Raw genomic sequence first — 13,960 nt, 5'->3', positions numbered from 1 at the left:
TCCCGCACGGACAATATTTTCCGGCAGCCAAAAACTGCCGGGAAATCAGGACGACGTGAACAAGGAGTACCTGCACGCGACGGACAGACATGGACCCGAACCTATGTGTCATCCCGGCCCTCATAGCAGTCGACCTCCTCTACAGGTTATGACGCAGACGCCGCAGAAGGTCAGAACAACAAAGGGAGGGGGGAAAGGGGGGGGGCAGGAGCAGGGGCAGGCCACAAAACCCCCACCAAAGTCACACAGCACACATGCCCTGGACATACCTGACCCCCAGGCCCTGGTCACTACGAGGGGGTGGGGGCGTGTCCAGCAAAGCCAGCGTCCGCCACAACGGAAGTGCTTGACGACGCGAACCGGCAACACAACAATACAGGTACGTCCCGTACCCATGCCTTAAGAGCGTGGGAACGAGTCGTACCACGCCCACACCTACGTCACCCCAGCAATGGCGGGACGGCTGTACCCACGTGGCAAAGGCCTGGGTATGGCCCGCACAAGCATTCCATAGCGTGGGTACGGATATGTACGGACCGTAGCCCCACCCCCATATGCATGGAGCGTACCCCCCACCCCAACAGTGTAAGTATGACCCGTACCCTCACCCGCGTACGTATGGATCGTACCCCCCACCCCAACAGTGTAAGTACGACCTGTACCCTCACCCGTGGACGTATGGAGCGTACCCCCACCCCAACAGTGTAAGTATGACCCGTACCCTCACCCGCGTATGCATGGAGCGTACCCCCACCCCAACAGTGTATGTACGACCCGTACCCTCACCCCAACCGTGTATGTAAGACCCTTACCCTCACCCGTGTACGTATGGAGCGTACCCCCCACCCCAACAGTGTAAGTACGACCCATACCCTCACCCGCGTATGCATGGAGCGTACCCCCACCCCAACAGTGTATGTATGACCCGTACCCTCACCCCAACCGTGTATGTACGACGCGTACCCTCACCCACGTACGTATGGAGTGTACACCCCACCCCAACAGTGTAAGTACGACCTGTACCCTCACCCGCGGACGTATGGAGCGTACCCCCACCCCAACAGTGTAAGTACGACCCGTACCCTCACCCGCGTATGCATGGAGCGTACCCCCACCCCAACAGTGTATGTACGACCCGCACCCTCACCCCAACCGTGTATGTACGACCCTTACCCTCACCCGTGTACGTATGGAGCGTACCCCCCACCCCAACAGTGTAAGTACGACCCATACCCTCACCCGCGTATGCATGGAGCGTACCCCCACCCCAACAGTGTATGTATGACCCGTACCCTCACCCCAACCGTGTATGTACGACGCGTACCCTCACCCGCGTACGTATGGAGTGTACCCCCCACCCCAACAGTGTAAGTATGACCCGTACCCTCACCCGCGTATGCATGGAGCGTACCCCCACCCCAACAGTGTATGTACGACCCGTACCCTCACCCCAACCGTGTATGTACGACCCGTACCCTCACCCACGTACATATGGAGCGTACCCCCCACCCCAACAGTGTAAGTACGACCCGTACCCTCACCCGCGTATGCATGGAGCGTACCCCCACCCCAACAGTGTATGTACGACCCGTACCCTCACCCCAACCATGTATGTACGACCCGTACCCTCACCCGCGTAGGTATGGAGCATACCCCCCACCCCAACAGTGTAAGTACGACCCGTACCCTCACCCGCGTATGTATGGAGCGTACCCCCCACCTCAACAGTGTAAGTATGACCCGTACCCTCACCCGTGTACGTATGGATCGTACCCCCCACCCCAACAGTGTAAGTACGACCCGTACCCTCACCCGCGTACGTATGGAGCGTGCCCCGACCCCAACAGTGTAAGTACGACCCGTACCCTCACCCGTGTATGCATGGAGCGTACCCCCACCCCAACAGTGTATGTACAACCCGTACCCTCACCCCAACCGTGTATGTACGACCCGTACCCTCACCCCAACCGTGTATGTACGACCCGTACCCTCACCCGCGTACGTATGGATCGTACCCCCCACCCCAACAGTGTAAGTACAACCCGTACCCTCACCCGCGGACATATGGAGCGTACCCCCACCCCAACCGTGTATGTACGACCCGTACCCTCACCCGCGTACGTATGGAGCGTACCCCCCACCCCAACAGTGTAAGTACGACCCGTACCCTCACCCGCGTATGCATGGAGCGTACCCCCACCCCAACAGTGTATGTACGACCCGTACCCTCACCCCAACCGTGTATGTACGACCCGTACCCTCACCCGCGTACGTATGGAGCGTACCCCCCACCCCAACAGTGTAAGTACGACCCGTACCCTCACCCGCGTACGTATGGAGCGTACCCCCCACCCCAACAGTGTAAGTATGACCCGTACCCTCACCCGCGTACGTATAGAGCGTACCCCCCACCCCAACAGTGTAAGTATGACCCGTACCCTCACCCGCGTATGCATGGAGTGTACCCCCACCCCAACCGTGTATGTACGACCCGTACCCTCATCCGCGTACGTATAGAGCGTACCCCCCACCCCAACAGTGTAAGTATGACCCGTACCCTCACCCGCGTATGCATGGAGTGTACCCCCACCCCAACCGTGTATGTACGACCCGTACCCTCACCTGCGTATGTATGGAGCGTACCCCCACCCCAACAGTGTAAGTACGACCCGTACCCTCACCCGCGGACGTATGGAGCGTACCCCCACCCAAACAGTGTAAGTACGACCCGTACCCTCACCCAGGTACGTATGGAGCATACCCCCACCCCAACAGTGTATGTACAGACCGTACCCCCACCCCAACCGTGTATGTACGGCCCGTACCCACACCCGCATATGTATGGAGCGAACCCCCACCCCAACAGTGTAAGTACGACCCGTACCCTCACCCGCGTACGTATGGAGCGTACCCCCACCCCAACAGTGTATGTACGGACCCTACCCCCACCTCGTATGCATGGAGCGAACCCACACCTGTGTATGTTCTAAGCGTACATATCCAGAGACAGGAGGGGTGTGTGCAGAGTCCTCCCAGCAGTGCCCAGAAACAGGAGGGGTGGGTGCAGAGTCCTCCCAGCAGTGCCCAGACACAGGAGGGGTGGGTGCCTATCACTCCCAGCAGTGCCCAGACACAGGAGGGGTGTGTGCAGAGTCCTCCCAGCAGTGCCCAGACACAGGAGGGGTGGGTGCCTATCACTCCCAGCAGTGCCCAGACACAGGAGGGGTGTGTGCAGAGTCCTCCCAGCAGTGCCCAGATGCAGGAGGGGTGGGTGCAGAGTCCTCCCAGCAGTGCCCAGACACAGGAGGGGTGTGTACCTATCACTCCCAGCAGTGCCCAGACACAGGAGGGGTGTGTGCCTATCACTCCCAGCAGTGCCCAGACACAGGAGGGGTGTGTGCAGAGTCCTCCCAGCAGTGCCCAGATGCAGGAGGGGTGGGTGCAGAGTCCTCCCAGCAGTGCCCAGACACAGGAGGGGTGTGTGCAGAGTCCTCCCAGCAGTACCCAGACGCAGGAGGGGTGGGTGCAGAGTCCTCCCAGCAGTGCCCAGACACAGGAGGGGTGTGTGCAGAGTCCTCCCAGCAGTGCCCAGATGCAGGAGGGGTGGGTGCAGAGTCCTCCCAGCAGTGCCCAGACACAGGAGGGGTGGGTGCAGAGTCCTCCCAGTAGTGCCCAGACACAGGAGGGGTGTGTGCAGAGTCCTCCCAGCAGTGCCCAGATGCAGGAGGGGTGTGTGCCTATCACTCCCAGCAGTGCCCAGACACAGGAGGGGTGTGTGCCTATCACTCCCAGCAGTGCCCAGACACAGGAGGGGTGTGTGCAGAGTCCTCCCAGCAGTGCCCAGATGCAGGAGGGTGGGTGCAGAGTCCTCCCAGCAGTGCCCAGACGCAGGAGGGGTGGGTGCAGAGTCCTCCCAGCAGTGCCCAGACACAGGAGGGGTGTGTGCAGAGTCCTCCCAGCAGTGCCCATGGAAAGAAAAGGGTGGAGTACCCACAGATCCAATTGCCACAATTGTCAGTCAGGTGCACAAAGACCCTGCAGTACATGTAACACATGTGTGCGAGGCTGGGAGTACACACATGCATACAGCCTAAAAGGGAACATGTCCACATGAAGTCATGTCAACAGACTACATACACAAGTACAGTGATCACCAAGGATGCCACGAATGATGCAGGTGGAGACATCGCTCTGCATGCATGGCCAAAGTTGAAGGGGTCCGTCACACACCCAGCTAATGTAGACACAGCTCAGCGCTAAATATTGGGAACACCCTGCAGGGAAGATGTCAGGGTACACAGAGGAAGGAACACACCTTGGGACAATTTCACCTTGCAGTAACTGCTTACATGAACAGAGAAACCTAGCTAACACCTTGTGATGGCACACAGATACCAGGGTACCCCCTATGACCAGCACACTACTACATTTCCCACACACCCAACACATGATCACCACCCAAAATCATGGAGCAGCCCCACCAACAGCAATACCACAAAAGCAGTAGTGTTCTAAGGAAAAAAAAAAGGCTTTATTCAGCATTTCCAAATAAAGTGTGTGTGGATAAAGTTCAATATTTACAAAGCCCATAGGGCAGTCCATGAGTCACAGCTGGATGGGGGACACAGTGGGACGTGTGTCCCCTAGCTTGCCTGCACAGTCAGACTCCTTCGTCTTCCACAGCGGGGAGGGCATCATGTGGGGGGGAAGGACCAGGCACCGCAGGGACATGAGAGCGAAGGGTAGGCGTCGTGGGTGCAGGGATGGAGGACTCCACCACAGGGGGTGGGGCAGGGCCGAAGGCGGAGGCCAGGATGTCGCTGCACACCTTAGCAAGGTCCTCCAGAGACTCCCCTGCACCCGAAGGAACCACAGGCCCCAAGGAGGGGGGGGGCGGAGGGATGGGTCGCAGCGCCACTGGGGAAGGGTGTGGACAGGGGGGGGGAACTCAACCACCCTGACCGGCGACTCCCTTGACCGCTTGCGGGGTGGTGTCACTGTGGGGCTCAGGGACAGAGCGGCCATGAAGGAGTCTTTGCTGGATATGTGGCCAGGAGAGCTGAGGGGAGGGGATTTGGAGGGAGTGGATTGGGTGGAATGCGGACTCCCACTCTGGCTGCGTGGCTTACGTTTGTCCCCCCACCCAGTGGGTGTGCCTACTTCACCCTGTGTGTGCGTGCCAGGAGGTGTGCGTATGACCTTCCCTGCTGGTGTGGTGCCTGTGTCTGTTGTGGTGGGTGCATGCTGACGTCTGGGTGTACGTGGGACAGGCATGGGAGTGGGAAGTGTGGATGGGTCAGGGGTAGGGGGTTGGACGTAGCGCTGCAGGAGACCCACTGCTGCAGTCAGTGTCGACTCAATGGACCTCAGCAAGTTGCGTTGGTCAGCCTGCAATGAAAAAATGCCCTCCAAGTATGCCTCCATGTTGTTCAGCACTTGGCTGTGGCCATGGAGGACATTAAGCATCGCAGCCTGACCAACCTGCAACTGCCGCTGGATGTCCACAGACTCGGCATTGGCGGCAGCAGTGGAGACAGGGGCAGGGGGTGCGGTGCCTGGCAGGAAGGAGACATGTGGTGACCGGGCACGCTGGGAAGGGACACGAGCAAGTGGGAGGCGGCTGATGGCAATGAGGGGGCGGGGTGAGATGTTGTGCCGCTGTCAGCTGCTGGTGCAGCCTCCGCCCACTCGGAGAGATCATCCTCGGACCCGTCAGCCTCATATTCTGTCGTGCCAGTGGACAGGTCCTCGGCCTCACTCTCCTCCGCCTCAGTACCACTCAATGTGCCAGCCACGATGTCAACGCTGGCACTGGTGCTCGGTCCCTCCGCTCCGTCTGTGCTCATGTCTCCCTCCGTGTCCCCCGACGATGCTGTGGGCAAGGTGAAGAGACAGCAATTAATCACACACCTGTATACATATGTCACATGAGTCCAATCTACATAAGTTACAGTGCAAAGCCTGAAAAGAAAGATCAGTAACATCTACAAAACAAGGTACAGATGTAGGGCATGCAACACACAGTTGGTTGACCCACCATGCCACTGAAAATTCATGGAGAGCATGACACAATAGCAAATGACATGAAATGGAGTTTGACATAGGAGCCAGGCCCTGGGGACAATCCAGCACTGCATCTGCACCACACAGCGTTGCCGAAAATAGGGATGAGCAGGGACCATATCCATGAACTTGAGGCACATGCTGCATAGGTAATACTGAAAACATGCCCACCATGACTGGCTCACTGCACCTTGAGTGTATGTCCAGACAAACATCACACACTGGCCAGACCTAGCAAGAAGAATTCTGGTTCTGACATGTAGGCTTGGCCTGCACCAACCACCCCCTACATGAGACAATTTGTTGAGACACAGGTGGCACTTACATCTCTTAGTCTGGGTGAAATACACAGGGGCTGCATAAATGCAAGATTGGACGCCAAATACCCAAGGTGCGCCTGTCCAAATAATCATGTACAAATGGCCATCATCAGATGATTGTAACAAGACACACAGGCACTGGCCACTGTGAGTATGAACAAGGAAAATCAGGTCAGGCTGTACAGTGAACACTTGTACTACATTTTACGTCAATATACATGGTGCCAGGGGACAATGGCACAGAGCACAACCTATGCTGTAGACACTGAGAGTGTCCACGTTTTGTGATGACACACATGACACCTTGGAAAATATGCCCCAGGGGACAGTAGTGGCCACACAACTCCATGGTCCTGAATGGGAATGACTGCAACACACGCCACCATCCCTGCACTATGCGTATCGCACACTCATGCACATCATGTCACAGGCCACAACATAGGACATGCGTACTGTAAGGCATGACACTTGAGAGAATAACTCCCATGTCTGGACTCAGCATCAGTGCCAACTGACATGGAACCCACATGTACTGAACTGGACAGGGCACAGGCAAGGTCCCAAAACCTGTTACACACCACCCCCACACATGATGCTACAGGCATAGTTCACGTGGAGAAAGCGCCAGCCTACATTACCTTGTGAAGGAGTGACTACACACAGACCAGGGAACACATTGCAACGAGGGAAAGGGAGACAGGAGAGCACCGCTATACTGTGGGTAACAGGATCTGCACAGCACCTTTAAACCCTGGCAGTGTATCCATGCAACTGTGCACTTACAAATGCTGGTGACACACAACAAACACACATGTACCTACCCCCTTCCTGCTGCTGCTTCTCCTGTAAGCGCCTCTCCAAGTCTGGAAATACCACCGCCAGCACACGCTTGTGGATGTGGGTCAGACGGTGGCGCCCGCGGTTCTTATGGGTCTCAGGTGAGTCCCCCAGCAGGACCCGTGCGATCCTCCGCGTCCAGCACCGGATATCCTGCCAGCGTTTCCTCACCTGGGCCAGGCGCCGCTTGCGACCATCCGCACTCCTCACGGCACTGATGGCGGTCAGCCATATCTGCTTCTTGGCAGAGGCGCCTACCTGTGAGGATGAACAAGTGACACTACATCAATACACCAGGCACATGTCACAGAGAGACATATTAGAACAACCTTGCTGTTTACAACAAGGCATAGTATGCATCCAATGCATTGCACCATTGTCATAGGGACATGATCCTCTGGGGAAGGGCAAAAGCAGTACGTGCCATTGAAAGTACACAGGTGGAATGAGGGCAACTACACAAGCAATGATCCAGGCTCACACTGTGCATCACAAGCTACACCAGGATAATGTGCAGCACCTCTAAGCAGTCACATGCCACAGGCCACTGACGCTACCGCAGCAGAGTACACAGACACACACAGGCACAGGACATTCACCTGCCATTGCCAAATGCAGCGACAAACCTCACTCTGCACATGTGCCACTAGACGGGGGGGCTCACAGGTGTGGGGCTGGCCCTGCACATGAGACACACAGCACTGCTCCCTGCTCACATCACATGGGCAGGGTATATCCATCCCTCACGCAGCCCGGGTGCCCCACTCCACATATGCACCCACCCACATGACAGGGGACTTACACACACACACCGATGTCCAGGGTACGAACACATCATGTGGACACTCTCAGCACAGGTACACAGAACTAACACACATCTGTGGGTACAGTCACCTGTCACACTGGGCTGACCACATAATCACATGAGGACTGTAGAGGCCAAATTCCCAGGAGGACAAGACAGGCAGAATGTGGCATGCACCATGCAGTGATTGTCACAGTAAACACAATGCAAGTGAGGACGGCAGACATGCACCACAGCATGCACTGGCTGGGAGACATCAGGCATTCCCCCCCCTGGGACCCCCCCTACAGTACATAGCATGTGTGCCACACCTGGACACAATGCCAGAAGTCACAGTCACAAACAAGGGTCACAGTCTGTGCTAGTAGACTCTGCACTCACCTGATACCCTGGTCGGCCATACAGCGGGGGGTACTGTGGGAGGATCACATCCAGCAAAGCCAGGTTCTCCTCCAGGGTGAAAGGCTGTGACCTCTCCACAGACCTTGACATGGTTCCAGGGAATCAGTAGCAGCAGCTGGGTCGTCTAATACAAAGATGTGCAGGCAAGTGCTCCCTCATGGGACCTGGCTGCCTTATATCTGCCTTGCTGGCCTGTTTCATGCACAGGAGTACAGAGTGATTGGTCACTCACATTTGCATCCTATGTTTCCTCCAATCCCTTCAAACCTAGCACAGTGAGTGGGTTCTTATTGTGTTTTTTTCTTGAGCATGATGTCACCTCCAGAACCACATTGCAACAAAGTAGATTCATTCAAACTGACTACTGCTGTGCACCTGCTTAAAAAAATTCAAATTTAAAGTTGGTCTCCGTGACAACCAGCATGCATGTAGGCCTTTCTACTTGTCCCTCATGTGTCCCCTATGTAATTTGGAGTTTCACACACAGGTACGGTGCGTCCCGGGGCCCTAGGGCACCACAAATGCATAGCAACGGCCCGTACCGGCGTGTGTACGGTCCGTATCACTATGGGTGTGCTTACGTATGCGTACCCATAGTGAAAGTGAGCGTACGCACGCGTGTACGGTCCGTATCACTATCGGTACACATACGCGAGAACACCCATAGTGATAGTGAGCATACAGGCGTGTGTACGGTCCGTACCACTATGAGTACGCATACGCGAGAACACCCATAGTGAAAGTGAGCGTACGCACGCGTGTACGGTCCGTATCACTATGGGTGTTCTCGCGTATGCGTACTCATAGTGGTACGGACCGTACACATGCCTGTACGCTCACTATCACTATGGGTGTTCTCGCGTTTGCGTTTCCATAGTGATACGGACCGTACACACGCCTGTACGCTCACTATCACTATGGGTATTCTCGCGTATGCGTACTCATAGTGGTACGGACCGTACACATGCCTGTACGCTCACTATCACTATGGGTGTTCTCGCATATGCGTACTCATAGTGGTACGGACCGTACACACGCCTGTACGCTCACTATCACTATGGGTGTTCTCGCGTATGCGTACTCATAGTGGTACGGACCGTACACACGCCTGTACGCTCACTATCACTATGGGTGTTCTCGCGTATGCGTTCCCATAGTGATACGGACCGTACACACGCCTGTACGCTCACTATCACTATGGGTGTTCTCGCGTATGCGTACTCATAGTGGTATGGACCGTACACACGCCTGTACGCTCACTATCACTATGGGTGTTCTCGCGTATGCGTTCCCATAGGGATACGGACCGTACACGCGTGCGTACGCTCACTATCACTATGGGTACACATACGGCAGCACTCCCATAGTGATAGGGAACGTACACAGGCCCTCTGAGCGAAAGTACGGTGCCTTTCACACATCACAGTGGTGACAGGCAGCACACAGGAAGGAATAGGGCTGACATACTTGTCCATGGATGGACATCAAGGCATTGTCTGGGCAGTACTACATGTGTGGGGCACAGGTGTGAAAGGCTGTGATGTGGCACATTACTCCTGAGTCGAGAAGGCACCAGATGTATGATGAAATGTATACAGATGTTATGTGTGACGGTGCAATGTGTACCAGGCATGCCCTTAACTCCTTTGACATGTGTGCATGTCGTACTGCACACTTGGGATGAGCGTCACTGGCATGGCACGGTCAACAACACACGCAAGAGTCCCCTGATGCCCGCTACAGGGGTTACCACACCAGACATGTCACTACCCACGGTGCACGATGTGACAATGTCATGTATGTGTGGGGGGTTCCCATTAGCTTGATGTTGGAGCTCCCTCAAAAGCATCAGCTGTTGCAGCAACCAACATGTGTCTGTGTGTAGATGGACATGGCACACTGTTCCGCACACCAGGCCACATGTGGTATCGGATGTAAGGTGCGTATGTATGCATGGGACACGGAGTAGCGTAACAAGGACATGTCTGCATCCTCTCTATGAATGTGTGGTGAGTCATTACATGTACACCTTCATGGCAAGGTGTGTGGGCTGTCCTGGTTTAATGTCATGTGACCTGTGGCTCTAGTGTTCCGCTACCAGTCTCTGCAATCGACATCCTACTTCTGCTGATGTGTGGATGTATGTCACTCCTGTGTTGCGTCTGGCTGTTCACTTACACTGGGACACAGCTAATCCCATGCCATGGCATGTGGAGGTTCACAATCTCCGTGTGTAGCTGGGTCTTGGTAGGAGTGTCACCTGGCAGCCATACGTGTCCAGGGCATGTGGCACATACCTGACTCCGTATGTCGCATATGTGTATTGACAGATTAACATGTGCTCAGCACCAAAAAATTGTTGTTGTAGTGCACTCACTCTTCCTTATCACTTCCAAATTACTGCAGAGCGCCGCCTCTTCCCCGACCAATTCCGGACTTGGCTGACATGCGGGAGAATGACTGTATCAGGTGCTACCGCTTCCCCCAACCGTTGATTGTGGAGTTGACGACGAGGCTGGCACCACACCTGCAACCGCTGCACAGGTATCCTACGGCACTGACACCCAAGCTGAAGGTAATGGCAGCCCTACATTTTCTTGCCACGGGTACCATTCAAAATACCATAGCTCATGTTGGTGGCATGTCCCAGAGCATGTTCTGCCATGTGCTGCATGATTTCTTAGAGGCCATGTTGCTTCACCTGGATGAGTTCCTCCATTTCCCAACCCCTGAAATGTTGACTGGTGTCAAGCGTGGATTCTATGCCCTGGGAGGGATGCCCCATGTTATTGGGTCCATAGATGGGACACATGTGGCTTTGGTCCCACCACAGGCACAGGAGGTAGCGTACAGGAATTGCAAGCACTACCACTTCATCAATGCCCTTGTGGTGTGTCTGTCCAACATGGTGATTTCACATGTCTGTGCTCGTTTTCCAGGATCAGCACACGATGCCTACATCATGAGGCGTAGCAGGGTGCCTGAAATGATGACGCAGCTGCACAACGAACGAGCATGTGTTGTTGGTGGGTACACTCTGTCTGTCCTGTATTTTGCGTAGACTTCCAGCACGACCGCTTCTCCTGTCCTACTTATGTCCATGTGCTTTCCATGTAGGGGACGCTGGCTATCCCAACATGCCATGGCTGATCACACCTCTCCGCAACCCCATCACGCCGGCCCAGCTCCGCTACAACACCGCCCATGGCCGGACAAGGCGAGTGATAGAGAGGACATTTGGCCTCCTGAAGAGCCGATTCCGATGCCTCCACAAGACCGGCGGCGCCCTCCCATATGCCCCGGCGAAGGTCTGCAAAATCTTCATGGTCTGCTGCATGCTGCACAACATGCCAGTTGATAAAGCTGTGCCACTCATCCTGGATCAAGATGATCAGGACCATCCACCCGTGGAGGACCAAGATCTTGGCAATGGGGCTAGTGATGTGGAGGATGTGGTTCCGCAAGAGGACATCCGGACTCGGCTCATACGTGACTTCTTTGCTTAGTGGTGAGTACCAGTGTCTGTGTGTGCACGCATTGGTCCCCATGTGGCATGTGTTGCGATGTGTGTGTCCATCTGCATGTATGGCACGTGAGTCAGAGGTGTGTGTGGATGTGTCACTGGAGTGATGGTGCCAGTGATGTGTATTTCCCCAGTCATAATTGTGACCTAGCATGTTGTCATCCTTACATGTGTCGAGTACATGCACATGCAAGTGGCTGTGCTTTTTGTGGCTGACTTCTTGTGTATCTCTCTTCCCCAGGTACTTGCGCATGCCGTCTTCTGGTTGCATTGTTGTGGCACTGCTATTCCTCATGGACACGTCATCGTGTGCTGACTCAGCGTTACACGCACGGACAAGTTTGGAAGTCTCCTTAGGGTAAGGGATGCATCAGGGGTGTATTGGGTGTGGCAGTTGTCTACGATGTATGCACACTGCCCCTGTCGATGTTTGGTTCCTCTGCAGACATGTCGCATCACCATGGTACACATGACATGCAGCTGGGTACACCTGAATAGATGGTCAGACTTGCTGACAGTCATCAGTGATGGGATTGTGGAATGTGATGATGGCATCAATGTGTGTTACACTGCCCTCGGACACATACGGTTTGCATTGGCTTGACATGGTGTGGGACTTCCACATCAGCGGATCAATGGTGTATGGCAGTCTCTCCGTGAGCAGCAGGGGGTGTTTAGCTGTTAGCCGACACTTGTGTGCCAGTTCCATGGCTATCACGCATTTGTGCTGCAGAAGGGGGGTTCCAGTGTTGGACCCACATGTTACTCCACATGACCCGTTCATGTGTACTCCGAGTTGCCTCTGCAATCCTGAATACATGACTAATAAAGGTGTCCCTATGCCTCCAAGGTGCCTATTCTCAGTCAATGCTGGTGTGTTGCCACGGTGCATCCGGCATGTCTGGCATGGTTTTCCATGATAGTGGCTATGTGTCTATGTGTAGAGTGGCAAGATGCAAGCTGTTTGTGTGGGATTAGACTGTGTATTGTGCATGATGTCCATGACTGTGTGGGTATTGTGACATGTGCCATCCCCATGCATCCAACGTTGGCCAGGCCACCATTCTCTGCATCCACCTGACTCAAGCTTGCAGGACATGGTTCTGCCACCTGTCCACACATACCTGGGTGCCCCCCAGGACACTCCACATGATCCCTGACCTCTGTGCATGGCTGTCGCTGTACTCAAAATGTCTGTTGGCACGGTTGGGCCCATCACAGGTGTGTATGGTGCTCCATGTCTGTCTTGCCTAATACAATGTGACCCATGTGTGTCCTGTGCCAGACTCAGGCCCCAGGGTGTGGATGGTTGAAGTCAAATGAGAACTCAGGCATGGTTAGACTTTACAAGACACATGTAAGGTAATAATGCAAAAGGTAGGCATCTTCTCTTTATGGTGTAACATTTATTTTGGTTGGGGTACCGGGGGGGGTATGACATGAGGGGCTTTCCGGGTGTGTGGAATCCAAAGTTCACTAGGGGAGTTGGTGTCCTTGCCATTGGAAATCCTCAGAGTCCATGCCACAGTCTTTGTCAACATTGGTCAGACAGTGACCAGCAAGTCCATGTGGCACAGAATGTCTTTTGCTGCTGTGCTGCTGTTGCTCCAGTGGGCCAGGCCAGGTGTCCTGGGAGATGATGCTGTTGCGCCGACCCTCACGGTCTTTTCCGTGGACGACCCGCCCTCCTGCGGGGACCCTCAGAAGCAGGCCGTGACGATGTTTGGGATGCTCCGTCAGATGTCTCCTCCTCCTCCTCATCCCTCCCTGTGGGTGGTGATGTTCTACGCCTGCTGGCACAGGGAGGGTTGCCCATGTTGTCGGCTATCCGACGGAGTGTACTGTGAATTCCCGTGAGCACCGTCACGAGCTCAGCCTCTCTTTCCTCCATCCGCCGTTGGTGTCGCAGTAGACAGGCATGTTGATCCGCATGTTGCTGGGCCTGCTGGGTCTTGATCTCCTCGAGGATGGACACAACCTGGGCCATGCCCGTGGTGTCCTGCCGGTATG

Source organism: Triturus cristatus, chromosome 2_1 (genome assembly GCF_964204655.1).
Source record: "Triturus cristatus chromosome 2_1, aTriCri1.1, whole genome shotgun sequence".
NCBI lineage: Eukaryota > Metazoa > Chordata > Amphibia > Caudata > Salamandridae > Triturus > Triturus cristatus.
The sequence above is the reverse complement of the archived record's forward strand: the minus strand, read 5'-3'. Positions refer to the sequence as shown.